This window comes from Sarcophilus harrisii, chromosome 1, assembly GCF_902635505.1.
Source record: "Sarcophilus harrisii chromosome 1, mSarHar1.11, whole genome shotgun sequence".
In the NCBI taxonomy this organism is placed as follows: domain Eukaryota; kingdom Metazoa; phylum Chordata; class Mammalia; order Dasyuromorphia; family Dasyuridae; genus Sarcophilus; species Sarcophilus harrisii.
The window spans coordinates 9,039,951-9,067,937 of record NC_045426.1 but is presented as its reverse complement, the minus strand read 5'-3'; the positions used below and the strand labels follow the sequence as shown (position 1 = coordinate 9,067,937).

Sequence of the window (27,987 nt, the reverse complement as noted above, 5' to 3'; positions counted from 1 at the left end):
CACATGAGGAAATTGTGTAAGAGCAGGAAAAAAATAAACCCCAAGATGGCCTCTGGCTCCCTCAAATTTAGGGACCCTTGTTATGGAAAAACCGGGCTTGAGCATCTGCAGTTATTCCCAAAGTCAAAAATACTTAAGCAAGGGACACCAGGAAAGAGAAGGCTTGGAATAAGAAGAGAAAAAGAAGCCGCACCAGCACCCGGGAGAGAGACCGGAGCCTCGGCTCTGGGAGGGCACAGCAACCAGCGGCTCATCCCTCGGCTCCCGCAAGGGCCGCCCGGTCCCATGGGCACTGCCCACCCAACAAGGGATAAGGGTGCTGGCGGCAAGCCCTGAGTTTTACAAAGCTCGTTGTGCAGATTGCCTTATTGCGGCAGCCCTTGGAGGTGGGCTATACCTATATCACAGCTGAGGTTTCCGAGTCTCCACGACTTGCCCCAAACTCTCCAGATCTGAGGGAGGATTCAAACCCGGGTTTCTCCTGGTACCAAAAGGAGGCTCTTTCCGTCCAAGGTGCCAGGATTTTCTCAATGCGCCATCTTGCTAAATTTTACTTTGACCACAGCCAGCCAAATCTTCCAGGCCCTGATTAGAAAAGGACTAACTGTTTCTTAGCAATATTGAGTTCGGCTTCCATGAAATCCAAACCAGTCACAATTGCTTCAATCCCAGCAGAAGGCATTGCAAAATAATCACCAACTTGGAATCCTCTGGGGGATGAAGGAAAGAGCGCAACAACGGCCTCGTCAAAGGGATTGTGGGGATTCAGGGCCGGGCCGGGAATCAAAGAGGGGACCCCCGGGCTCCGGAGCCCAACCCCAAGGGGAAGCCAGGACACCCTCTAATCAACGGATCCTCCATCCTCCCTCAGAAGGCCTCAAGGACTGGGGGCTCTCTCAGGCAAACAACAGTTCCTCTCAGTCATGCTGTTTTACGGAGAGAATTAGCTTCCTTCATTGCTGTGAAAAAATCAATTTTGCCCATTGTTTTTAGAGGAAGAAATGCAAATTTTAGCTCTCCTCTCCAGACTGGTCTATACCAGAAGTCTGTGGGAGCACTGGGTCACATAAGGTAGGAATAAGAAGACACAAATGGGATAAGCTCTTTGCCTTCTGGGCCACTCACCTTAACCCACCTGAAGGAAGCAATTGGCTCTGGGGAAGGGATCTGAACCAGCTTCTTTCTGTTCCTCCCACCAATCCCAGAAGTTATTAGCACTTTCAAAATGGCAGCCGTGGAAGAGAAAGTTAGAATGAGCGGCTGTGACACAATTCCTCTCTATCTGTGTATGTACATATGAAGAGACATGTGTGTAATGGATGCATATAAACACGTGTGTGTGTGTGTGGATCCTCCTTTGAAGATGGAGGCCGCTTTTCCTTTCTGCCTCGGTATCCCCTTGCACACAGTAGACCCATTTGTTGAATCCACGCCTTTCGATCTATTCAGACTTATACACTCCAAACACCGAGGTCTCCGGGGTCAAGGGCTGTCTTTTGCCTCACATCTCCAGGGCTTAGCACAGTACACAATAGGCACTTAATGCTTGTCACCCCCCAAAAAAACCCTCAGACTCGCCTTGAGCACAAATAAGGAGGGGAGGAAAGAAAACTGAAGCATTGTCTGGCTCATTTGCCCGGGCCTGTGTTCCCTGCTCTCTCCTGCATGGAGTCCATTCATCGGCAAAGCTGAGAACATGGTATTTTTATTGCTCTCATCTATGATTTTGCTGGGATCAGACGCTCCCTCCGCAAGCACAGATGAGCATTTTCTGTAACTCAGCAGCCCCTGAGTCTTCCTTCTATAGTTAAAAACCACGTTGTGACAAGGGGCTCACTATGGGCAGACAAGTGGCCTGAGGTGTCGCGAGGTTCGGTGACTCGCCCAAAGTCGCCCAGCCAGGACGCTCACACGAGGCGAGCCAAGAGCTTGTCTGAACTCTGTGGGGTCCATCCAACGGTGCCTGGACCCACGAGCCTGCGCCTCCCACCAGCCCGCTCGGGCCCAAGACGCCTCCTCCCCGATTGGCTCCGCGACACGACCAGGATTTGTTTTCCAGGCCATTGAGTCAAGCCTTCCCCAAACCCCAGAGCCCGACCGATGGACTAGAATCCTCCCAGCTGGCTTCGAACTCATGGGGCCTGCCTTAGAACAGTCCCTGCCCTTACAGCCAGTTGGGGAGAGGATCTGAACACACCCCCAAGTGTGCACAACATCCCCACGGCGAATACAAGCAAACGCGAATGGGGGGGGGGGGAGGAGGATCCAGACGGCACCATGTCCATACTCACCCCCTGCCCAGCCGGGGCAGCAGCACTTCCCTGTCCCTCCTGCAGGTCAGTGCGGGGCTCTCGGTGCGCCAAGAAGCCTTCATGTGGGTCCCATCTTCCCCAAGGCCCTTAGCGCTTTCCCGTGCCAGGACAGGGTGTGGCTCTTCCTACTTCAAATCCCGGCACCCCTCGTGGACTTCTCACTAAACATCCCACCCCTTCCCTGACTCAGGCTCCAGCACCTGCCTCTAGGGTCATGCCTGGTTTTAGTGCTTTGTCCCTCAGTGGCACCCGGGGGGACTTTCCATGATGCCACGATTTCCACGTTACAATATTAAAAACGATCGTTTTTGGCCACAGCCGATATGAGGATGGATTTTGTTCGACTAAGTATATTTGTTACAAGGCTTTTCTTTTTCTTTTTTCCAGTGGGGGAGAGAGAAGTAGGAGGGGAAAAAATAAAAACTTATTGATTTTTAAGAAGGAAATTTAATTTAAAAAAATAAACAGTTGAACCACCCACAGTAATTAAATACAACTTGTGGCCATGTAAGGAAAGGTCCTCCTATCCCTGCTGCTCCGGCTTGTACCGAGACGATGCTGGGGCTCAGAGGAGAGCCCAGAGCCTGAGAGTCAGGAGACCCACACACCGATGGAGCTCGGTCACCGGGCTGGATGAAGTCAGAGCAAGTCACTCATCGGCCCAGAGCTCAGGAAGGGATCGGCTCTTCCATGTCACTCAATGATGTTACCACCTCCCCATTAGGAACGGTAGTAAAATTAACTGTCACATTGGATTCCCATGACAGCTCCATGAGGTAAGTTCTACAGGTAGTAACTAACCCCATTTTCCAGATTGGGAAATTGATGCTGAGAGAGACTAAGGGACTGGCTAGCTATTGTCTCAGGTCGGAGATCCTAAGGGCTTCCTGAATTAAAATCTAGTCCTTTACCCACTAAATCATGTCAGCTCTTAATTTAAAATTTTAAAATTTAATTTAATTTTAAAAATTTAATTTAAATTTTAAAATTAAAACCACAAAAGGGGTTTTCTTGACCCTACTCCAGTCCCTACCCTTGAGTCGGGATATAAGGATGGATATCCCCACTTTCTAGTTCCTTGTGGTCTTTTCTGTGACCAATGGTGAGTACCTGTGCCCAGGACTAAGCCCAAATCCCTGCCGTAAACAGGAATTAAATAAATCATTTATACCTCCAACTCCCTTCTTCCTGGAGATGAGAGTACACAAGGAGCATCAGCACAACTGATTTTTTTCCTCTTTAAAAAATACAGTTTGTTACGGGGGATGGTTCTCTGAGAGAAGGAATACTGGAGATAGCTATGGGAACATAAGAAACAGAAAAGAGCCAGCAAATTGTATTTTTACAAAATAAAATGAAAAACTAAATGGCTCCAAATAGGTATAAAATCCCGCGTCCTTAATTTCATCAGCCCCATATTCTAAGCCTCTCAACTGCCCCGTCGCCGGCTCTGAGATTGCACTGGGGGTCCATGCCCAGCGTGGCCTCCATATCTGCTTGTTCCTGCTGACTGAGGAAGCTGCGTGATGCTGGTGGCCAAGCTCGCCTCTGAAGAAGAATTGAGAAAAATCCCCTCCCTCCCTCCCTCCCTTCCTCCTTCATGGTGGAGATGGGAGCACCCAGATGTGGAACATGGGGAACATGGTCAGACTTAACTGACATGACCAGGCTGGGCTTCAGCTGATTTTTTCCTGTTGTTTCAGAATATTCAGAAATGGATGTGACAAAAGGCCAATGGCAGCCATACTGAACGGGTTCGTTTTTATCGCATATGTGGTCTGACGCCTAATAAAGAAGCCCCAGAAGTTTCTGAACAAAATCATTTCATTTCTCCAACATTTGATAAGTTCAGGAAAAATTGCCAAAAACAAATAAACACAACACCTCAAGAGCTGGGGGTGTCCTCAAACATGGAGACCATAAATAACCTGCTCAATGCAAGTGCTGAAGGATGTACCTCGATGGAAACACTGCACTACCAGCTATCTGGGGCCATGTTTTACAAATCCCCTCTCATCCTCATCTTCCTGGAACAATCCTGGGGGGCCGGTACTAGCCCTATCCCTGCTTTACAGACAAAGAACTGAGACAGAAGGGAAGGGACTTCTCTAAGGTCATACAGCTGGTACAGTCTGCAGTCTATGGCCAGAGTCCAGATGAAGTCATGACCTCTCAGACCCTTTTCTTGGGCTCTTTCCTTGGGTTATTGGTGGTTTGGCCATTCCCATCCCTCACCTTCCATCAGGGTCTGTCTTTCTCAAAGCCATACCAACAGCCCCCGAGCTCCCCCACACCAAGGAGCAAGGCAAAAATTTCTTTTGTAAAAATCAGCTGGATTTCTGCAAGTCAGATGCAGCCGTTTCCCAACCTGTAAAATGCAAAGGTTGGATCCTCCAACCCCTAAGGTAAAGCTCCTTTCAGCCCGAGACCAGTGCTCCTTGGATCCCCAGAAGTGCTGCGTGTTCTCCGGAGGACTGATCCCCTGAGTGCCTCCCCAAATGCATCCTCTTCCTAGACCAGAATCCCTTGCAGGATTTTCCAACAAGTGAGACCTCATGTCCCTCTAGCCTGGGGGCTCTTCACCTTTCTATGTCTTGGACACCCTGGGGCATCTGGGCTGCCCAACTCAGAATCACACCTTAAATGCACCAACTAAAATCCGGACAGTAAAGGAAGCCAAAGCTTAGTCAAAATGTAAACGGCGTCTCTTCTTTCCATCCGAAATCAGGCTCCCCTGGAAATCTGTTCTTCTAACCCCGGGAACCCCAAAGTGAGACCCATCGTTCTACAAAAGGGACCCTACGCATGTGGGGGGCAGGGTGTTCCCTCCGGGACGGGTGGCGAGAGACAGACTGTGCAGCCGCCATTGTTCCAGGCCCTGGGCTGAGCCCCAAGTGTTCAAGTCAACAGGCATTGCTTAAGCACCTCTGGTTGCCAGGTACAAGACTCTGTGTGTGTGTGTGTGAGTGTCTGTGAGTGTGAGTGTGTGCACGTGTGCATTCTAGGCACTTGGAACATGAAGACAAAACCAAACAGTCCCCGCCTTCAGGGAACTTTCTAGTTGGTGGGAACGTGCAGGAAGACGCAGCTGACGCAAATGGAACCTTCTGTGGTCTAATGTGAGGATTTGGGGTTTCTGTCCAGATTGTATTAGAAGTTTCTTTTTCTTGCTTTCTCATTGGCTGGGGCAGGGAATAAGGAATGGAAATAAAATAAAATCAGATGCTTTTTGATTTTAGCCATCTAGGGGAGGGGGTAAAAGGAGGGAGGGGAAAACTCGGAACAGGAGTGCAAGGGACAATGTTGTAAAAAACTACCCAGGCATGGGCTCTAGCAATAAAAAGTTACAATAAAAAAAAAAACCAGCAAAAAAAAAAAAAAGTATTTTTAAAAAGTAAATCCCAATAGGGAGGGGCTCTATCGTTTGGGGGAGGGGCTAAAGAGCTGTAAGAGGATGTCCTCCCTCCAGCCTGGTGGGCCCTTCGCAGCACCCCTGCCTGTCCCTCCTGCACCTTCGCCCCTCCTCACAGCACCATCCGTCCCCTGAGGCACACGGGGTTTGTACAGAGCCAGACCCCCAGCCTCCAGCACTGAGGACAGCTCCCTCCCCAAGTCAGACCCAATTCCCTGCCATTCCCACACAGAATGATGTCAGGGCCCTTCAGCAAACGGGTGGCTCTCAGCCCATCGAGCTCTCTGGGGTTTCTGACCCTCTCCATGCCCAGAGATGCACCCGCTCCTCTGGCCGGGGTGCGACGGCGTTGCGAGCCCCAGGACTCCCCTCCCCAGGCCCAACCACTTGGATGGAATTAGCGTGTTTGGCCCATCTGAGCCTCCGTGTCACCCAGGGATTGCAGGATTAACATTTGGCCCGCGCTCCCGCCGCCCTCCCCCCGCCTGCACCTGTGCCGTCCCGCTGGAGGGCTTGACATTTCTCTCCCTTCAGTTCCCCCTCACAGCTTCCGCCAGCGCTCGGGCCTGCCGAGACCCTCTGGGACGTCGCTTCCGTCAGTCTCCCCTCCCGGGCCTCCTCCCCAGCTTTGTCCCCTCTGAAAACATGAAAAACACACTAAGGAGGCCTTCGCCGGGCCACCGACAGAAATGCCCCCGGTCTGGGACAAAGGCCGCGCCCGGGGCCCTCCCCGGGCCCTCGCCAGGGTGGCGCCGACCAGACTCTGGACCTCGTCGTGCGAGTAATTCGGAGTCTCCTGTTGTCCGGCCCCCCTCTCCTCCGTCTCGTCCGGGGACTCCGAAACCCAGCCGCACCCGCTCGCCATCTTCTCTTCCAACAGTCTGGAAAGTCCGGCGATCCCAGGGTAACCCCGGTGTCTGGCCCAGCCGACTGGTGGTGAAGCCGTTGGGGCTGGTCGTCATCAGCATTTCTTTCTTTAATAGTCACAAGTCACCCCCCACCCCACCACCGGGTCCATGTTAGAATGCTGCCAATGTCCAAGTCAAGGCCATGATCCTAGAGCCCAAAGGCCACAAACCTAGAGCCTGAAGGCCACAATCCTAGAGCCCGAAGGCCTTCTGAACAACTGGAACACACTTGTCCCTTCTCCTCCTCCAAGCTAGCAACAAACCAGCCCTAACTGCATCAGCAAATCCTGTCAGTGTCTGGGGGTGCCCTTCCTCTGGGCCTCATGATGGGAACTGTCTGGGGGCAGCGGGGCCCTCTCTTGCCTTCTCCTCATCTCTCTGGGGCCTTGGCTCCCCCCAAACCCAAACCGCACCAGAAGAAAGGCCCAGAGTCTCAGCAGGTCTCTCTGGGACATAAGCTCCTAGAGGGCCAGGGCTCCCTTTTAGTCCCGACTCCTCCCACACCTGGCACAGGCAGGAGGCGCTTTACAAAAGGCTCACACGGTGAGACAGAATCGGCCAAGTCCTAACACAGCCCCTGCTGCTCCCGCCGTGGGCCCGGGGACGGGGGAGTGTTCTTAGCTCAGCCTTGGGAGAGCCAACGCTTCTGGTTCTGTTACAGAGAAAGAAAGAGACAGACACAGAATCACACAGGGGGGAAAGAGAGGAGGGAAGGAGGAGGAGGAGAAGGGAGGGGGGCGGAGAAAGAGGAAGAGAAAAGGAGGAGAGAAGAGATTCAGACAGCCAGACATGCAGACACAGAGACAGAGACAGAATCACAAAAGATAGAGACAGAGAAAGACAGGGAGGGAGGGAGAAAGGATATAGATATATATGTATATAGAGATGCAAAACTATGGACAAGGTCACAACCCCTCTGAGGCTCAGTTTCCTCATCTGTAAAAGCGGCTATCATTAGTCCCTCTGTGACTGACTACAATAAGAAGAAATGCTATTTTTATAGAGCATGATTAAGGTTTTCTAGGTACTTCCCAGACATTATCTCACTGGATCATGACAACACCCCGGGAGGACCGTGTTACCGTCAGCCCATTTCCCAGATTATCTGGCTGCAGCAGGACCCAGGCCCCGATCCTCTGGTTTAGCCTCCCAGCCTCCATCCCTCCCAGCTGGGGGTAACCGGAGCCCCCCCTCTAGTCAGGGAGCACCCCAGCATGTGCTGCTTCTCCCCCCACCACGGCCATGGGCTTGGGGACAGCCTGAAGTTCACAGGACACATGAACCCAGAGGAACCCGCAGAGGCGCACGCGTGTGCATGTGTCCGTGTCGCTGCGCACGTGTGTCTGTATGCAGAGTGTGCACACTCCCCACGAGGTGTGGGACAAAACCGGGGCCCTCCCCCCCAAAGCCCCAGGTGGGGGGAGGAGGCAGGGGCGGCCGCAGCGGAGATGCCCCCACTGGGCGCCAGCGGGCCCTCCGAGGGAGGGGCTGCTGTGCCCCTTTTCCAGATGAGGAAAGGGAAGCCAAGGTCTCACGGCCAGTAAGTCTCTGAGGCTGAATCGGAACTCGGGGCCAGGCCCTGAGCTCTCCGTGCAGAGAGAAGCCCCCCCCTCCCCCCGAGGTTCCCTTCTTGTAATAACAGCAAGGAATCCAAGCATGCGCGCCTCCCCACTGCTCAGCGGGGAAGGGTTATTATTTAATTTCTTAAATACATAAAACCAGAATTTAATTTCATGAATTGGCTTCTTTGTCCCAGTCTAGGTTTATGTCAAGAAGTGTGTTGTGTGAGGACAGAAATCAGGCCCCATTTTGTCTTTTGGTCTAATTATCAGATTAAACAGCCAACAAGCATTTATTAAACACCTACTGTGTGCTACATCTTCCCCTCCCCCAAAGGCAGAACTGAGTGAGAGAGGAACAGATTTGGAGCCAGTGTAAATAAAAACATCCTAAATCTGGATTACTGCCTGGGCTCATGAGAGAGTTCACACCCCCTCCATGAGCCTCAGTTTCCCTGAATCTGTAAAAAGCTGAGGCCATTTCTAGCTCTGGAAGTGACCTGGGTCAGGAGGACTCAAGTTCAAGTCCAGACTTAATCACTTACTAGCTATCGAACATCTAACTTTCACCTGCCTCAGTTCCTCAGATGTAAAACAGAGATGATAATAGCATCTACCTCTATCTCCCTTTTGTTTCTTCTCTCCCTTCCTTCCTTCCTCCCTCCCTTCCTCCCTTCCTCTTTCCCTTCCTTCTTTCCCTTCCTCCTTCCTACCAAAGATCCCTGCATGAGTGAGTCCCCTACTCCCCCTCCCCCAAATAAGTTCTTCCCCAGGTTCTGCTTGAGCCAGGGGAGGGGGGGGCCGGGCCATTCCACTTTGGCTCCTTCTAATTGTGGAGACACTTTCCTTGCACCAAACCTAAATCTGCCACTCCGGAGCTTCCAGCCCAATGCTTGTTGCCGCCCCTGGGCCACATCTTCCACGTGGCTGCCTCCCAATCTCCGCAGACAGCTCCCCGGCCTTCCCCGGCAGCCTCGCCTTTCCCGGGGCCGACCTGCCCCTTCCCTCCTCCTTGTGAGACCTCGAGCCTCCCCCCACCCTGGCCCTTCTCTGGCCTCCCCCCCAACCCAGCCCTTCTCCAGCCTCCCCCCCCAGCCCTTCTCCAGCCTCCCCCCCCAGCCCTTCTCCAGCCTCCCCTTCTGACACTGCACTAACCCCCCCCCACCGTGACACGACTCCCCCGACTGGGGCACTGTGGGTAACCAAGTGGAATAACTCCATTCTCAATCACAATCAAGACCTGTCGATAAGTGATCACGTTGTGTCACACACGGTGGGGAGCAGGTTGCCAGGTCAACGGACCTTCCGCCTCGGGACTTGAGTAATAAAGAGGAGCTGGATTTATGACTCTGCTCTCTGTCCTTCCTGCCAGAGCAGCACCAAGCCTGGCTCCCCGTGGCTCCGGCCCTTTACTGGCGCTTGACCCTGACCTTCCGTCCTCCATCCCCCCCTCTGCCCTCCAGTGACCGCTCCCTCCCCAAGAACAAGCGCCCGGGGTGGCCGACCACCAGAGGCGGGGACATGAGAGGAACCAGACGGGAGTCAGGGTCCGGGCCCGTCACCAAGTGCCCCTCACCGCTCACTGCACGGGCGTCCGGCCCTCAGCCTCAAGGGCCAACAAGAGAACAAAGCCCCCAGTCCAGCGAGAGAGGGGTCTTTGTGCTGCAGGAAGGGTCATCGGAGACAGAACTGGCCCAGCCTCTCGCCTGACAGATGGGGAAACTGAGGCCAGAGAATTGCAAAGGCGGGTCCTTTGACTCCTGGTCCTTGCTGCCCGTCCCACACAAATCACAGAGTCAAGTCTGCTTCTTCCCGGCCCCACGGCATTGGCTGCCACTAAACACGGCCTCAGTGGCCACTCTGAGCCAGGAACCGGTGAGTGCCCAGCACACCATCCACTCCCAGCCCGACCCCGGACGCCCAGCAAGTCCACAGAATTTGCACTGATGAGTTCTTGCTGAGCACATCAGAAAAGACCCACCCCTCTTTCCAGCCTCCCGCACTGGACCCCAAACCCCTTGGGGGTGGCCAAGCAACGGGCGCCAGGTGCCCAGGCCAGCTCACTGGGGCTCAGCAGCAGCTTTTGGAGCCAAAAACCTAGTCAAAAATAAACAAACCACCACCGGTGGTAAGCCAAAAGCATTTACGGAGCGCTTGCTGCATACTCTTTCCAAGTTATCGGCAGTCCTTAAAGATAAGTCTCTCCAAAATCCCAAGGCCAAAGAAATCTGAGGTAGAGAAAACACCTTCCCAGAGACCGTACTCAGCAGCTTGGAAAACTATGGGGTGGGAGAGGAAGGACACGGGCTTCTCCCCCAGGCCAGAGCAGATGGAGACCACGGAGCGAGAGGCAAATGGGAGCAACGGTGACCCCTTCTCCCCTCCGCTCTCCCTCTTCCTAGCATCCTCCCTGTTCCTTATTATTGCCCACTTCCTTTTCTATGAGTCAAAGCAACACAAATTTCTGGCAGACGCCCTCCTCTGGGAGCCTGGGATGGGGAATGCAAAAGAACCCCCCTTCCTGCTCTCCAGAAGCTCCCTCTCGTGCCCCTCCCCGGCCTCCCTGCCGGCCCTTCTGTCCAGGAGTCCCACAGCTCCCTGCCCTGGAGTCCCCTCCCCCCAGTCCAGCAATCCCAGCTGCCGGCCACAAAAGCCCAGGCCCTGCCTTCAGAGAGCCCACAGTCCATTCCGTAACAGAGAAGTTAGTCCATCCCCTGGGGAGCCGGGGGTTCACTGAGAGCCAGCTCTCCCTGCGGGCGCAGGAAACAATGAGAAGCACCCACACAGAATGGGAAGAGCTCTGGCCTCAGAAGGAAAGGTCCTGCTTTAGACCTCAGCGCTGCCCCTCATGGGGCCAGGCACTAGAAGTATTGATCCTCGGTTTCCCGCCCCATAAAAGGAGACAACAGAACACAGACGGCCTCGGTGGGTCCCTCCAGTTCTGTGACATCCCTCACAGACCCCGTGTCCCAGAGCCAGGACGCCCCGTGTCTCAACGTAACCTCTGGGGACGCTGCCTCTTTCCCATCCTTGCTGACTCATCCCCCAATTCTTCCAATGGCTTTAACACAGCCTGTGGTCTCCCCTTTATCCCGCCCCGCCCCGTCATCATCTTTGGGGACCTCCAAGAGTCAGATCAAACATGAACCCAAATCCTCTGGCTCCGGTTCATACCCAGAGCTTCCTGCCAGGGCCTCCGAACTTGTTCCGGCCTGGATAGGTCGGTAACTATTCCCCACAGGCGGTTTCCTTTTGTGGCCCCACGGATTTTATTTTGCACGATTAAGAGACACAGTCTGAGAAGCGGATTTCGGCAGAGGGAGCCGGGATGGAAGGTCCGTCGGCCCTCTGGAAACGTCTGACCCCCAACCTCCCCGAACCAGAATCTCCGAAGAGCGCTCCTCCCTCCCCCTCCTGGGATCTCTCAGGATAACTCCCCAACTCTTCCCCTTTATCATGATTTCTGCTCTCTTGAGCCTCCCTTATTCTTCCAGTCTAGCCCCTCCCCTCTGGTTTCCCTCAAAGGCTGTTCCTTAAAGTGTCACAAGATACCAAGCTAGAATCCCTCACCCTGGGTCCTGCCCTTCAGAACCGACACCGGCCTGGGCCAAGAAGGTGGGTCACTTGGGCCCACTTCCGCCTCAACCCGGGCCTGTTCTGTACCTCAGGTGCCTCTTAATACAGTGTGGCGGCATTTCCCTCTTGGCAACCATGATATACAGAAAGGATCAGCATAAAGTCAGCCCCCGCGTCCCCCTTCGATGCCTCGTGTTGTAGCCAGGACCAGGCTGATGCATACCTGACACACAGAAGCACATTTAGTAAAGGGGAGGGCGGCCACCGTTGCACGGACGGGAAGGCCACCCTGTCGCCCAACTGAATGTGGGATGGTCTTTTTTCAGGTCCTAGAATGAACCAAACAAAGGTCTTCTGCGGAATGACAAAGACGGGACGGACACCTCGATGTCCAGCCCTCGGCAGCCCCGGGACTTCCTCCCCCCCCCCCCCAGCCCTGACAGCCACTCAGTGATTCCCATTGATGCCTCAGGAGCCTAAGGTCAAGAAAAGTGGTGGCGGTCAAAGGCTGGAGGTCAAAAGTAAGCATCGCCTCCCTCCCCCAGACTCTATTCGAGGTCATCATGAAGAAAGAATCACCAGAAGTCAGTTTTCCCTAAGGGAGGCCTCCTGCTCCCCAAACTCCTTCTCTCCTATCACTCCTCCCCTCTCAGAAGTCTAGATCTTCCTAATTTAGAATAAATGCTAGTGATCTGAGTAAAGCCCTCTTCCCTCCTTCCTGAGCGTCTATCTCCTTAATATTCTCTCTCTTTCTCTCTCTCTCTCTCTCTCTCTCTCTCTCTCCCCCCCCCCCCCCCCCCACTATCCTTGCCTCAAGCTTGCCAATCACGCAGCTCTCCCCCTTGGTCCAGCTTCCAGAACACGAGGCTTGACTGGGTGAGAAGGGAGAGAAAGCTCCCGTCACCTTTCCTATCTGAATCACATTGGGGAGGGGGAAGAAATGTCACTGCTAATAACAGAGGGAGAAAAGTGCAGTGGGGCTCGGAGGAAAGGGGGAGTAAAAGGCTGAATTCTATTCTTGGAGCTCCCACAAATTCACTCCAGACAGAAAAATACTCTCTGTCTCTGTCTCTCTCTCTGTAATTCTCTGTTCCTCAGCCTCTGTCTCTCAGTCTCTGTCTCTATGTCTCTGATTCTCTCTCTCTCTCTCTCTCTCTCTCTCTCTCTCTCTCTCTCTCTCTCTCATCTCTGTCCCTCAGTATGTCTCTCTGTGTGTCTCTGTCTCTGATCCTGTCTCTGTCTCTCTGTCTCTGTAATTCTCTGCCCCTCAGTCTCTGTCTCTCTGCGTGCCTCAGTCTCTGTCTCTCTGTGTGTCTCTGTCTCTGTTCCATGCCACCGTGTTTCCTGACAGTCTAAAATTTCCTGTCCCTGCCTGGAGACAGAGCCGAGCTAGGGCTGCTGCCCCGGAGATCCTGGCCTCCATAGCATCTCGGGGCAGAGGATTGTGGGGAGTCTGCTCGGGAGATGCTTTTTTCAGCGTTCAGTCGGCTGGTTTTCCTCCAGTACTTAATATCGGGCAACGAGAGGCTGCGCTGTTGCTGGGCAAAATTTCCCAAGGCGTCAGTTGGTTCTAACATCGTGGGAACAGGGGAAGAGGAGGCCGTGGAACGCTGATTAAACAGAAATCTGCTGCAGGAGCTAGACTGGGCAGAAAGCTCTGGCTCACCTGCCAGTGATGAGGAAGGGGAGGGAGGGAGGGAGAGAAGATGGGAAGGAAAGACGGAGGAAGGGAGGGAGGGAGAAACTCCCTCCAGAGTCACTTTTGAAAGGATGAGTTCAAGTTGAGCTTGGGAAAATCTGGTTGGAAAAAGGTTCTCTCTATCAACAAGCATTTATTAAGTGTCCACTGTGTGCTAGGGAACTGGGCTGGGCTCTGGAATACAATGACAAAAATAAAATCCACCCTAATCTCAAGAAGCTTTCATTGGCAAGAGATGGAGAGTGTTTTGGAGAGAGTTCTAGCCATCAAGAGACAAGCATTTATTAAACACCTGCAGCACGCCAGGCCCTGAGCTAGACGCCATGGAGACGAAGGCAAAAATAAGGTCTCACGGAGCTCACACTTGGTTGGTGGGAACCAAGACAAATTCAGAAAAACCAGGAGATCCCGGGCAGGGCCCAACAAAGCGGAGGAGCTTGCTTTCCTGAGCTCTGGTTTTGTGTTCAGAAAGCAGGGAGAAAGGCCTAGAACCCGGCGCCCAAACGCACATGTGCGGCTACACCAGCTGCACCCCGGTGTAGATGCCGCCATTCTCTGAACCGCTGTCTGAGGAATTACCCTAAGTCACCCTTGGAGGCGGCGCCCACAGGTGCCCGTCCCCGCAACACTCACCGTGTGGTAGCCTGTTGTTAAACAACGCGAGAGCAGCTGGCCCCGCCAGGCGTGCCCCCAAACCTGGTCTCCACAGTGTCAGCACGTGGTACCCGTCTCTGTGGGCCGGGGACCTCACTTCTCGTGCTGCATCGGCAGCGAGTTCCGTTTCTAGAATCTGCGCCCACCAGGCTGTGCGGGAACTCGGTTCCACCATTACTGCCTGGAAGCGCGGGATCCAGGCCTAACTGGACGGAACCCAGCCTGGCGCCCGCTGGCTCCGCGGTCCTGGGCAGCGTCTCCGGCGGAGCTCCCCCTCAGGCGGAAGGAGGAGGGAGAGAAGAGGCCGCGGCAGCTCCTCCCGGGGCCCCGCCAGGCCGGTCACCGGCCTGCATCTGCCTGCACATAAGGCAGCAGCCCCTACCCTCCAGGTTATGGTGAGGGTCACACAGAAAGCCATACACAGGTCAATCTGCAACCTGGAAGAGCTACAGAGGCGCTCCTGAGTATTAGTATTATTACTAAAGCATCTGCTTTGTGCCAGGCACCAGGGTAGGGGACGGCCATACAAAGACTAAGGTGAAACAGCCCCTGTGCTCGAGGATCCGACATTCAGAAAGACAGATGTGGATCACGGTCGGGTGGATGCGGGGGGTGGGCAGGTACATGAGAGACAGACAGGCAGACAGATGGACGGATGGATGAATAGTGTGAAGATAGATAGGTGGATAGATAGAGAGATAGATAGCTGGATGGATGTGAAGATAGACAGACAGACAGATAGATAAAATACAGGCAGGATAGAGAGAGAGATAGATGGATGGATGTAAAGATAGATATTAGATACATTGTTAAGTAGGTAGATAAGATGATAAAGTCAGAAAACATTCTATATAAATAGATACAAAGTTAGAGATACTTGAGATACAGATATAAGTGAATGATATATATATATATATATATATATATATATATATATATATATATATAAACAGCTCTAACACTGTCACTTACGGCCCCCCAGACTGAGAAGGACCCCAGACCCCTCAGGACTTACTCTCTGAACAGCCTGTGAATAAATGGGGTTTCTTGAGGGAAATTTAAGGTAAAATGGGTATGAGGCTAAATTCTGGCAGATTTGGGTCCAACAGAAGACAAACCGAGGGAGTTTCAAAGGGGGTAGAGGGGGCGACTTACTTGATAGAGTCGGGAGACTTGAGGCCTTTGTTTCCCATTCTGTGGATAGGAGCTGGGCTCTAGCAGCTCTGGACTTAGCCCTGCCCAGCCTCTGTGTCCTCCTCGGCAAAGAGAGGGTGGGCTGTGTGCTCTGGGTGGTCCCTTTCAGCTCTGCTACATAGGAAGGGCCTCGGGAACTGAAGCCTCCCCACAGAGGGTCCCAATGGGGCTGCAGCATCAGATGAGAGCGGGAATGGGCTAAATTCCACCGTCCCCCCTGCTCCTCGGCCTCTCCCGGCCCCACCTCTGGCACCCGGAGCAAATGAAATCGGGAGTGGAGGAAAATCAGAAGAACAACAGCGAGCTCAGCCAATTGGAGGTTCAGAGCCTCAGCATCTCCGCACCCTTAAGAGCATGTTGTTCAGCTGTTTTTCAGTCACATCTGTGACTCCACCTGGGTTTTCTTGGCAAAGATACTGGGGTGATTTGTCACTCCCTTCTCCCCCTCTTCCTACAGATGAAGAGACAGAAGCAAATTGGGAGTAAGGGACTTGCCCAGGATCACGTGACCAGTAAGTAGCTGAGGCAGAATCTGAACTCAGAAAGCCGAGTCTTCCCGACTACAAACCAGATTTTCTCTCCCTGCTAGCTGCCGTTATGGACACATCTCGGGATTTTATCCCTGTCCTCACCCTTTCAACTTTCAATTTCCTGGAGGGTTGTGATCCCAGGAAGAAAAAATACTCTGTATTGCACCCTCCAGAGGACTGTTGTTTGTGGATGTGGATTTTTTAAAATTTAACTGAAACCATCAATGTTTGCCTTTAGACCCATCCTGAGAATTCCAAAGGAAGGAATTTTAGAGAGAAATCAAATCAAATCATGCAGTAATGAGATGAGAATTCTAAACCTGGCAGGAAAATCATGCTCTGGGTTCTCTAGTCAGTAAGAATTTGGATGATTTAAAAAAAACAAACAACATAATCACTAGAAATTTTAGGTAATAAAGAGAAGGCCTTGGCTAGTTCCTTTAGAAATCAAAGAGTAACGTGAGCTGTGGGAAAAATACAATGGGAAAACACAAATGTAGGGAACCTGTGTGGCTGCGGACCAACGATGCTGACCTCTGACTCCACAGGGTCACCTCTCATCCCTCTGGCTCCTTCTCGGCCCAGCTCCCCGGGCTCTTCCCACCAGACTCCTGTCTCTCATCTCTGTGTCTCTATAGAAGCAGACACAACTTGCGCCTCAGCGGAGGTGGAGCCCATTCCCCAGAAGAAGGGATGGACACTGCCATCACTGTTAGCGTGTTTCCCAAACTTCTCACACTCCCAGGTAAAAGACTAGAAAAAGCCGGCCACAGGCCCTCTGGAGGCTTCTGAACTCCTTCCTACAGTGAGCAGAATCACCATCTGTGTCCCGGCCACTCTCTGATTTGGGGTTAGAGAGTCTCCCATAGCACTCATCCTTCTGGATCGCCAGCCTGCCCCTCTCTCCGATCCTTTTAGGGACCGCCCACATCAGGAACCCCGACCTCGGGTCTCATGAGCTCTAAGCCCTTTGGGTCTCACGAAGTCGATGGATCAGAGCGAGCAGGAAAACAGAGCTGGGCGGGCAAGGCCGCTGCCCTCCACGTGGCCGGCAACAAGCCTCCCGACCCGGGTTTAATAACTGACTGCCAGCTCCAGGACGGGCCAGAGCGACGCTCCCTGACCGAACACACTTGACCTTCAGAAAGTAACTGACCCAGAGAAGACCCCGAGAGAGGTGGGGACCATGGGAATGAATGAACGACCTCCAGACCTGCGACATCCCTCATCTTCCCAAGTACAACTTTACAAGTACAAGGTGAGGGAGGCTAGACACGCCTGTGGGGGGGAGGATCTGGGATTTTTAGCAGGTTGAACGTTCGCCATGAGTCAGCAGCGTGACATCCCAGGCGGAGCAGGGAACGGGCCCAGGGTCCAAGACTCTGGACGGGATCTTACAACAGCTTCTGAATCTTTTCAGGAAGGACCCAGAAAATTGGGAGGGAGACAGGAAATGGAGAGACCTAGGGCACAGCGAGAGCTCCAGGTGAGAGGAGACCCCTCCTCAGAGCCTGCTGCCATGAGGAGAAGATCCCCCCATGTATTTCCCATCGTGGTCTTTAAAGCAAAATGCCAGCTCCAGGCCGTCATCATCATCTGAGTCCTGGGCAGGGTCAGCGCCCGGGGATGTGCTCTGCGGCCTGAGGCAGGTGAGTTCCGGCCCAAAGCAGGGATCTCCAAGCAGTGTGAAAGGGGGGAGACCCTGACCCCTCTGAGGCCGGCCTTCACCCATCATATTATCCGGGGTCTCCTTCCCAGTGGGAGAAAAGCTCCTGGCAGACAGGGTTTGTCCCAGGAGTATCAGACACTGAGCACTGAACCAGGACTCAGAAGACCCAAGTTCAAATACTGACTCAGACGCAGGAACGAGCAATTTAACCTCCCTCAGTCTCAGTTTCCTCATCTATAAAATGGGGATAAACCCAGCTCACAAGGTTGTTGTGAGGACCCAGGAGATCTTATCTGTAAAGCACTTTACAAGCTTTAAAGCAACATATAAACAGTAGTTATTATTGTTTTGTTATGCTTCTGACGCTAGCTGGGTGACCCTCTGCTTGCCTCAGTTTCCTCACCTGCAAACTGGGGATAATCCTAGCACTTGCCTCCCATTGTTGTTGTGAGGCTCAAACCAGGTAAAGTGTAAACATTAAAGCAGCTCCATGAGAGCTTTTGTTTATAGAAGGGAGGCTTGCTGAGGAGAGACGTTCCTTCTGCCTTTGCCCTCCCAGAACTTAGCTTGGCCCAGGAGGCCGACGCAGGGAAAGCATTTATGGAGCACCTCAGGAATACACCAGGCCGTCAGCCCGAGGCCAGGGAGACGAGCCGGGACGCTGCCTGGCCTCCAGGAGCTTACGTCCTAATGAAGCAAGACGGGCAAGTTCGCCAAGTGAAGGCGGAAGCGTACACCTGGAGAGGAGGGCGGAGGGAGGAGCGGGAGGCTCAGTGAATGCTCGCTGCTTGTCTGCAGGTCATGAGAGGGGCCTAAACTAGGGGCTCTGGGAGACCTTGGGGAAAGGTCATTACCAAGTTAGCTGGGGGATGGAGAGGGGAATTCAAGGAGGGCTTCACAGAAGAGACAGCCTGGGAATGAGGCTTTAATTAAGTGGGAATTTCAAAGATTAGAGGGTGAAATTCCTGGCATGGGAACAAGGGTAAAGGCACAGAAGTGGGCACATGAGGGTTGTTAGTTCAAAGAAGGGTCATTTGGCTGGAGAAAATGTAAAGGGAAATCTGAGAACCGAACAAGTCTAGAACATCCCGTCTAGTCCAATCTCTGCCTCTGTGAGAAGGGGAAAGAGCCTGCAGAGACCGCCGTGCCCGCTGTGCCCACCACGCCCACTGCACCCAAGCCACTAAGGCAAAGGGATTCCACTCAAACCCAAGGAGGCCAGTTCTAAACTCTGCATTTCTACTTTTTTGCTCAAAAAACGCACACTTCTTTTCTTTCCACCCTTCCGAATGAAAAAGAAAAACCAAAGCCTTGTGACAAGTCTGCCCAACCCAGCACAGCAAATGTCCACCCTGGCCACGTCCAAAAGTGGGCGTCTCCTCCTGGAGCTCCTCACTTCTCTCTTGGCCTCGTCCTCCGGCCACAAGATGGCTCTGGAAATGATCAGAGTGAGCTAGCGCCTCGTGAATCGACCCAGTTTATGGTTTTTTGGGAGAAGGATCAAAGGCCGAGCTAAGAAGTCCAACTTTGCTTTGCTTTTCTTCCACTTCCCACCTTTCGTGGAAAAGTTAAGCTCTGACCACATCCTCATGGCCATCCTCCTCCTCGCTCCGTCCCAAACCCCAGTCCAAGACGACCAAGCCCAATCTCCATCTCCTTTGCAAGGATTTATTTCCCTCAGCTTATCTCTGGTAGAAACGGCCCTGAGCGCGAGCCCGAGATCCCAGCAATCTGTTTTGTGACTCCCACCTTGGTTTCCCCAGGCTTCAAAAGGAGAGATACCTGCCCTAGATCCCCCAGATCCCCCCTCAGAGCATCCGAAAACACCCAACAGAACCAGGTACAAGCAGCCAAAATCAGAAGGCCCGGGATCCTAGCACTAGAAGGGATTTCCAAGATTTTCCATTCCACCCCTGGATTTCCAGAGAGGGAAGATCAGGGTCCCACAGAGTTGAGCCCACTCGCTTATCTGTGCAGAGAATCTGTTTCTTCTCCCCACAAAATCCCAAACTTGGAAGGGCAGGATGCACGAGCCGGATATAAATTAAATCCCACAGAGACCAAAACCAGGCCGAGCAGCCACCTGGGCCTCGGTTGGGCTTTGCTGAGGCTGATAATGGGTTGTTATCATTTGTCTCAGACCCTTCCAACCATCCAGGGAGCTGAATGTCCCCCAGGAAACCCACGGCGAGTCTCAGAGCTCTCAGCAGCATTCTAAGCAAGGAGGGGAGGTTTTTAAAAACAAATTCATTCTTTTTTTTCCAAAGGAGACAAGGTGGCAGCCCTGAACATCACGGCAGGATCCCCGGATTCAGGAGGCAGCATTCTCAATGTCTATCTTGCTCTCAGGCAATTAAAAAACAACACTCGGGCCTCCTTTCCGTGGCCGCCAGAGTCCTCGGCTCACTGACCAGCCCCAGGAATGAGTCCAGAAGCTCTCGCCGAGCGCCGAGCCCAACCCCAAACCCACTCTGGAAAAGCGGCCCCCCTCCCCAGGAGGCCGTGCTCAGGAGACTACACGCAGTGTCATAAAGCATCCTAAAGGTGCCCAAGAAGCACAGGGGCAGAAACGGGTGGTGCTCAAATACACTGAAAATGGTTAAGTAATGCTCCCTATTCTGAGAGCGACCAGAAGCCAAAGTGGAAAGTCCTGTAATTGGAAGACACGGGGTCCCGTCCCACCTCGGAAACACACTGGCTGTGTGAGCCCGGGCAAGTCACGCCACCCAAATGTTCCCTAAAAGTGGCTCCCTGCATCCCTGATTGGGATGCAGTCAGCAGCAAGGGCGCCGTCCACTGCAGCCGCCACACTGGACTGTCAGGCCAACTCCAAGTGGCTCCTAACCAAGGGGAGCTGGGCTGGGAGAGGAAGGGGGGGCCCTTTGGTTCGGATAAGTGGATCCTCAATATGACTTCTGGAAGTTGTTTTATTCTTCCTACTCAAAGCTGGGTTCTCCCTCCCTCTCCATCTCATCCAGCTCCTCTGAACTTCTGCTGCCTCGGGCTAATTGGCCTGGGTCTGCTCCCACCCGAAGGGAACAAGGTCCCTCTTCCAGCATCCACAGCAGAGATAAAAGGCATGAAGAAAAAACAAGGGGGAAGGAAACAGGCCCGTGGACCAAATCCTGAAAGAAACGGAGCCCGGGTAAGCCGGCCCCTCTCTCCGTCCCACCGTGCTCCCACAGCCTGCGACTTGCACCTCGTGCCTTTGTTCTGTGTGGCGACGGATGGATTAATTCTCTGGCAGTTATTCGTGGAGCCAGCTTGTCACAAGACCATCTACTAGTGCGGGGGAGCGCCCGTTGCCTGCTACAGAGGGCATCATGGTGGGAGGATGCCGGGGACCAGAACAAGTGGGTGCTACCTTGGGCAAGGCGGTTTTGACCCGGTCCCAGAGCCGAGACCTCTGCAGACAAAAATACTAAGGAATTCAAATGGATGCAGGGGATTCTGGGAGTAATCAGACTGGCTAAGCCCTTTAAGGTTGGGAAGCATCGGGTGAGGATCTCACCCGATCCTCAAACCCTGTAAGACACTGGGATGATTCCTGTGCCCATTTAAAAGATGAAAAAAGAGAGGTTGAAAGTTTTGCCCAGGCTCACGCAACTGGAAGTGCCCAAGAGAGAATTTCTGACCAAATCCAGAGCACTCTCGCCTGGGCGAACCAGAACCCGAGGAGGGGGAAACAGTGTGTGCGAAGGCACGGGCAGGAGCGAGGAGGCAACGGATGAACCAAGATGGCCAGGGGAGAGCGTGGGAACGAGTAAGGAAGGCCGGGGAGTCGGGCTGGACATTCCCCCCTCCCTGCTGGATGGTACTGAAGGAGCCGAAGCTGAAGGCAGAGCCTGGGATGAACCAGGAGCCTGACGCTCACTAGCTGCATGACCCTGAGCCACCCCCAGCTTCTGAGACAGGAGCCAAGTCGGTCACAATGGTCGGGATTGTCAAATGAGATCATATCTTTGCAAACTTGGAAGGACACGGAAAGGGCAGCTCCTGCTCTGACCAGAGCGTCAGAATTTGGGGCTTCTGGGAAGACCTGAGCAGGACAGGGAGCCATCCAGACGTGGGGCCTCCAGGAGTCATCTAGAAGGTGGCCCAGGCAGAAAAGAGACCACAGAAGGGACAATAACCCCAAAGGAAAAGGAAGAAGCAAGACTGAGGGAGGGGAATAAGGGGCCAGAAGTCTAAAAAGTCAACAGCAAACCCTCCTTCCCACAGGTGAATGTTACAGAGTCCCCCTGGCAAGGGCGAGAAGATCACCCAGCCGTAGAAATGGAGAAAAGAGCTGCGGAGGGCAACAATAAAACCACATCTCCAGCAAGGCTACAGCCTTAAATAACTCCAGTGGCGGGCAACTCACTACCCTTATGAGTCAGCTGGCTCCATTTTAATTGATAGAAAGATTTTGCACATATTGAACCGCTTTCCCAGCTTTGTAATATCCAGCCCTGGTTTGTTATTTTGCTTCTGGGGGTGGGGGGTGGGTATCCAACACAACTCTAGTCCACGTCTCTTTCCCTCGGGGTCCTCCGCCGTAACAGGAGAGGATGGTGGGACTGGACGACATCCCTTGTGACCATGAGCTTATAACAGCCTTATAACAGAACCTGCCTCCCTTCCCCCAAGCTGCCTCTTCTCTCGATTCCCTTCCACCCCACTTCATTAATCCTGACCAAGGAAGCCAGAGGTTTCCATCACGGACAAACAGCAGAGTCCCAACCCCACTCTGAACCTCCCCGGAGAGCAGTTCCCTCTCGCCGTCTGCAAGAACAATAATAAAAATAATAAATAAGATATTGACCTCGGGAGACGGCGGAGTGGGAGGAAATGAGGCTCTCCATAAGGCAAGGACGATGGTGGGGCCCACATGTCAAGGTTCACAAGATGCTTTATCAAGAAGCCAGCCTCACAATAACCCTGGCAATGAAGTGCTATTTTTATCTCCAGTTCATAGTTGGGGAAACTGAGTAAGACAGACCTTAGAACTTGCCCAAGATTACTCAACTAGGAAGCGTCTGGGGTCACATTTAAACTCAGTTCTTCCTGACTTATACCCAGTGCTCTACCCACTGCACTACCTACCCGCCTAAGTAACAGACAATAGAGTAGGGTCGGTAATAGCATCTCCATGGCGTCAGCCTCTGTGAATTCACACCAATACAAAATTGAAGACGGTGAGACTACTGGAGATTGTCCTCTTGTAGAAACAATTAACATGGAAGATCAGCAGCCCAGAGGCGGCCCACCACCCTGTTTCCCTACTACCAAGAAGTCCCCATTTAACTTATTAATTCCCCTAAAGGCTCCTGGAGCAGTAAAGTGAACCTTTGATGGAAGGCCTTTCCTTCTTGGGGCTGGATGTGAGTGAATTCCCCCAGAAGCCATTGGAAGAAGACCACAGTCAGCTTCTTGCCTCCCCTCTCCTCCAGCCTCCGTTTCTGCCCTTCATTTTAGCATTCATAGTCACTGAGGAATATTTACTACTCTTGAAAAATGAGCCCCACTTGGCAGGTCCTAAAATAGAGCAAGTCACTTCAAAATGAACTGGGTCAAATGTAAAACAAAATGAGACTCCCTGGTGGGACAGCTGGTAGGGAGGCAGGAGACCTGACTGGGAGGCCAGGAAGAGGCTGCAAATAAGCCCTCGGCCCAACGAGAGAAGAGCAGAGCAAATCTCTCCTTGCGCAGCCACGGGGCCACAGGAGCGGAAAACACTGGGCGCAACTCGTGTGAATGCCCTGCACAAGGGAGCCAGCTCTGCTCCCACAAAGGTGAACCAAAGCCCCCAAAACAGAGGCGGAGGTTGGACGGAAGGTTCAACGAGTCTGGGGGGTTTGATGCAAGGCGTACAATTTAATCAAAGGCATAAAGTCCCTCATCATGTGATTTATTCCGCCAACACACCAGTGACCCCGCAGCGATGGCAGCGTGTGCCCTAAATTTCCTCAAGAAACACCGGAATTGGCCACCAAGGCCACTGCGCAAATGATTCTAGTGCTCTGGATTAATCTGCTTTTCAAAAAGGTATTTCTCTTCTACATCGATTTAATCACTTTCCCTCGATCATCAAGAAGGAATAAAGTGGGTCATTACACGGGGGACTAAGTTCTGTGGCAAAGATAACGCCATCTGGGGCCTCTACCCAACGGGCAATCGGCCGCCATCTCCGGTGATGGAAAGCTACAACTTCCCAGTTTTCTTCCAGAAATAACCTGATCATCAATTACAACTCAAAACGATTTCCGACGCCAACGAGGAGCAGCGGCGGGATGACGCACGCCCATGGGCCGCCTCCTTTCTGAACTCATCTCGGAGGGATCCTTGATTAGATAGGTAGCATTGCCAATGGAGAGTTAATTAAAGACCCAAGTCAGCGGGGTCCGCACGGAACGCCTCAAAGAGACCCCCGGGGATCTCGAAATCAAATCCCCCCAAACCCCACCCTGACGTGGACAGGAGCCCCCAAGGATCTCCGGAAAACACCAGAACCTTGTGCTTCTCACCCCCAATATGTCGGAGCACAGGGTTTGAATTGGGCAAGATCAGAATTGGAATCCTGCCTCAGGCACTTCCTCGCTGGCTGACCTTGGGTTAGAATGATTGAATTTCCCGGAGTTTCAATTTCCTCCTCGGGAAAATGGCGAAGATAACAATAGCCTCCCTCCTTCTCCGGGCTGCAGGGAGGATCCAGGGGAGGCTCCCCAGAGATGATGTCTGCAAAGCTGTTCCCCAACCCTCACCCACTGATGCGTGAACCAGCCGTTCCCGGCTCCGAGCCCCAGCTCAATGTCACCACCTCGGGAGGGAGGCCTGCCGCATCATGGGCTGCCGGAGCCTCGATTCCCCGCCGTCCCCTCGGGCCCTCGCTCTTTGCCCTAACAGACTGAAGGCTCCCAGAGGGCAGGGGCTGATCTGGTCAGCACGGCTCCTCACCCACAAGGCGCCTCACCAAATGACTGCTGCTTAACTAGACTTGGCGAGACCCTCGGGGTCTCCTCAGAATTAATGCTTTAAAGTTTTCAGAACACTTTACACACAAAGTTACCTCATTTTATCCCCCTCAAAAAGTAGGTGATATTATGGGCCTGTTGGATAGGGCATCGAGCCTGGAGTCAGGGACAGCTGAGGAAAATCTGATACTTCCCAGCTGAGCAGGTCGCTTAACTCTGTTTGCCTCAGTTTCCTCAACCGTAACAGGAGAAAGAAATGGCAAATCTTTCCAGGACCTTTACCAAGAAAACCCTAAATGGGATCCCAGAGAGTTGCAAACAAGTGAACAGCAGCAAGAGCAGCGGGTTATAGGCTATATAATAGTAGCAGGAGCTATCGTGAGCCCCGTTTTACAGCTGGGGACATTGAGACACCGAGAGGTTAAAGGGACTTGTCCAGAGAGCACAGCCACCATGAGTCTGAGAGAGAATTTAAATCCTGATCTTCCTGTCCAAGGCCACCCCTCTCTCCAGAGAGCCATGTTGGGGGCTTAACGATGTCATTCCTCTATTCAGGTAACCCCAGTGCTCCCCCTCCCCCAATCTGCAGGAGCAGAGAAAATCCTGTCTGGCCTCTGAAGTCCTGCAGAAGCTGCCCTCCCACCTTTCCAGCCTTCTCAGACCTCCAACCCCCACCATTACCCTGTGATTCAGGCCTAGTGACTTCGTGGCTGCCCCCCCCCCCACACACACACACACAGACCTTCATCTCCCAACTGTCAGCATTCTCACCAGCGTTCCCCCGGACCCCAGCCTGGGACCCCCTCCCTTCTCCTCTCCATCTTAGACTTTCCCTGATGATCATCATCATCACTTATGGCCAGCCTTGTCTTGCTCCAATTCTGCCTCTGGTCGGCATTGATTTTTTTATTATTTTTCCTTCAAACAGAGATAAGGGACCGACCTCCAGAAGCTTCAGAGCCGAGTTAGTGCTTTTTCTCTCTTTTGCTGTTTTTAAGTCAAAGCCCTTCTCAGTGCCCTTTCCTCAGAGCCTTCCCTCTGTTAGTTATTCCCACTTTCTCTTTCTGTAGCTTTTTTCCTTATTAGGCTGTGAGATTCTTAGGGGAAGGAACTTTTGCCTTTCTCTGATTCCCCAGCACTTAGCACACAGTAGGTACTAAATAAATGCTGTTCATGACTCAGGTCACTCACTTGGTTACAAAGGCACAGACCTAGAACCACAAATGACTAGTACAGAAGAGAACTTGAGGATTCACATCTCCTTTTTCACCTCAGGTCACTCACTTGGTTACAAAGGCACAGATCTAAAACCACAAATGACTAGAACAGGAAAGAGCCGTAAGGATTCACGTCTCCTTTTTACCTCTAGTTCCCAATCTCTAACATGATACCTGGCACATAGTAGGTGCTTAACATGAATAACTCAAGAACTTGTCACAACTCCCTTTTATCCCCAAAGTGCACCTTGAGGGCTTGGGATCTGTCTGATCCTGGACAAATCACTTCCCACTTTCCCTAGGTCTTTGTTTTCCCTTCTGTAAGATCTGATGGCCTGGAACATCTCTTCCACTTGCAAAGTTCCCATGAAATTAAACCCCATTGGGAAGAAACTTGGCCCAAGTTATAGGCAGAGCAGAGCTAAGGCTGGGGGAGCCTCCCTGCTCCTGATTCCCCCCACAATCCCAGGCCCTGCCCATCACAAAATCACTTTGGAGATGAGTCTACGACGCCACATTGGTCTGTGAAAATTGGCAAGCCGTAGGTGAAAACCCTAGATTCACCAGGACACCCCATCGCCGGATGGCGCCAGATCGGAGAGAACGGGCCGTGGCCAAGGGGGGCAGAAAGAAAGGAGGCAAAAGTCCAAATAGGGACAAAAGTGATTATAAACCTTGGCAGAAATTAAGCTCCAAATGGTATCCACAGACACACACTCTCCCGTGCACGCACACGGCTCCATTCAGAGCCCTTTTCATTTCCATCCAAACTAGATTAAACTTCGCCCGTCAGCATAAACACAAGGAGAGACATCAAAAGGCGGGTCGCTGAAAAACTCTGGAAAGGATTCACGGGCACAGCTGGAAACCCCCATTCACAGTTACTGAGAAGTCACCACAGAGAGACCCAACTCAAGTCACCGGCAATTCATCAACGAGCATTGGGAAAACAGAAATGAAACCGAGGACACTTACCAAGTTATGATTGGTTGAGTTAGAATCATCTTCTGGGAATGGGATGTAAACAGCTAAGGCCACACAATTGGCAAAAATCGCCAATAATATAAATATGTCAAATGGTCTGGAAAGTCTGGTTAAGGATAAATGTGTCTGCAGGGAAGCCCGTGACCCCGCACCCCCCTCCATGAGACTTTCTGAGAAAAACAGACGCCCCTCCCAGAGAGTCGGGGCCTCTGGCAGGACGGGTGGGTCTCCTTCCCAAGATCCATCAGCATGAGCTCCCGGGTCCCCCCTCACCATATGTACTTTTTAAGGTCTAAATTTTATTTCAAAACCAAGGAATATTCCCATGAGGCAAAGCTCTGAGCAACTTGTCGAGGAGCAAGTTTTGGAGCCAAATCCCCAGCCAGACAGCTGGTCGACCTGAGACAAGCAACTTCCTCAAATAAGTGTCATCACCTAGGTAGTTATGGGGCAGCTGGGTGGCCCGGTGGCTAGAGCACTGGGCCTACAGTCAGCAAGACCTGAGTTCAGATCCTGCCTCAGACACTCGCTAGCTTGTAACCCTAAGCAAGTCCCTTCGCCCTCCTGGTCTCAGGTTCCTCTTCTGTAAAATGAGCTGGAGAAGGAGGTGGCCAACCATGCCAATTTCTACCGAGAAAAGCCCAAATGGGTCACAGAGAGTCGGACGTGGCCGAACCACAGCAACTCATACTCTGAGCTCCCTCAGGGCAACCCTGACCTCGTCCATGAAACAAGATGGGAGCAAGGCTCCAGTCTGGGCGTTTGAGGCAACTGGGTTTGAATGCCGGCTCCACCGCCTACTATTTATGGCCACTAGAAAGTGGGGTTGGGCCGGCAGATCCTGCCCGCCTCCTTCTCTACAGAGCACAAGCTAAAAGAGACTGGAAAGCTACGCTGGGAAGGGGGAGTGCGGTTGAGCGAGCTCTGGAATCAGCTTCATTTTCCATCACCCCCAAGCGACCTCCAAAGGCTTTCGGGCTTCGGAACATGGCCCGCTCCTAACTCACCACTCCTGACATCTCAGCCCACTCCAAGCCCCCCGCACTTAGTGACCCCGGCCTCCCCCCCACCCCATCTCTGCTTCCAGGTGCATTTTCTGTTCCCTGCACCTGGAATTCTCTCCCTCCTCCCCTCTGCCTCCCGGTGTTCTTCCCATCTCCCCTTCCGCAAGGAGCCTTTCCTAGTTTGGTTAATGCCTCCCCCTCATGTGTCCCCTTTCTCCTGTCTGTATCTTGTTTGCACCCAGTAGTTTGTGCATTCTCCCTCCCGCGAGACTGAAAGCTGGAAGGTAAGACTGATTCCACCTCTCTCTGCATTCCC

At 52.8% G+C, this 27,987-nt stretch overlaps 1 protein-coding gene across 4 annotated transcripts in view; it reads right to left on the bottom strand.

Moving 5' to 3' along the window:
• CACNA1D (calcium voltage-gated channel subunit alpha1 D) overlaps window positions 1-26,783 on the bottom strand; it is a 289,659-nt gene extending 262,876 nt beyond the window's left edge. For all 4 annotated transcript variants that reach the window (XM_031952057.1, XM_031952049.1, XM_031952040.1 and 1 more), the window contains exon 1: window positions 26,659-26,783. The gene's annotated coding sequence lies outside the window, so the exon portion shown is untranslated. The remainder of the gene's footprint in view (window positions 1-26,658) is intronic.
• Between the last annotated feature and the right edge of the window lie 1,204 nt (window positions 26,784-27,987).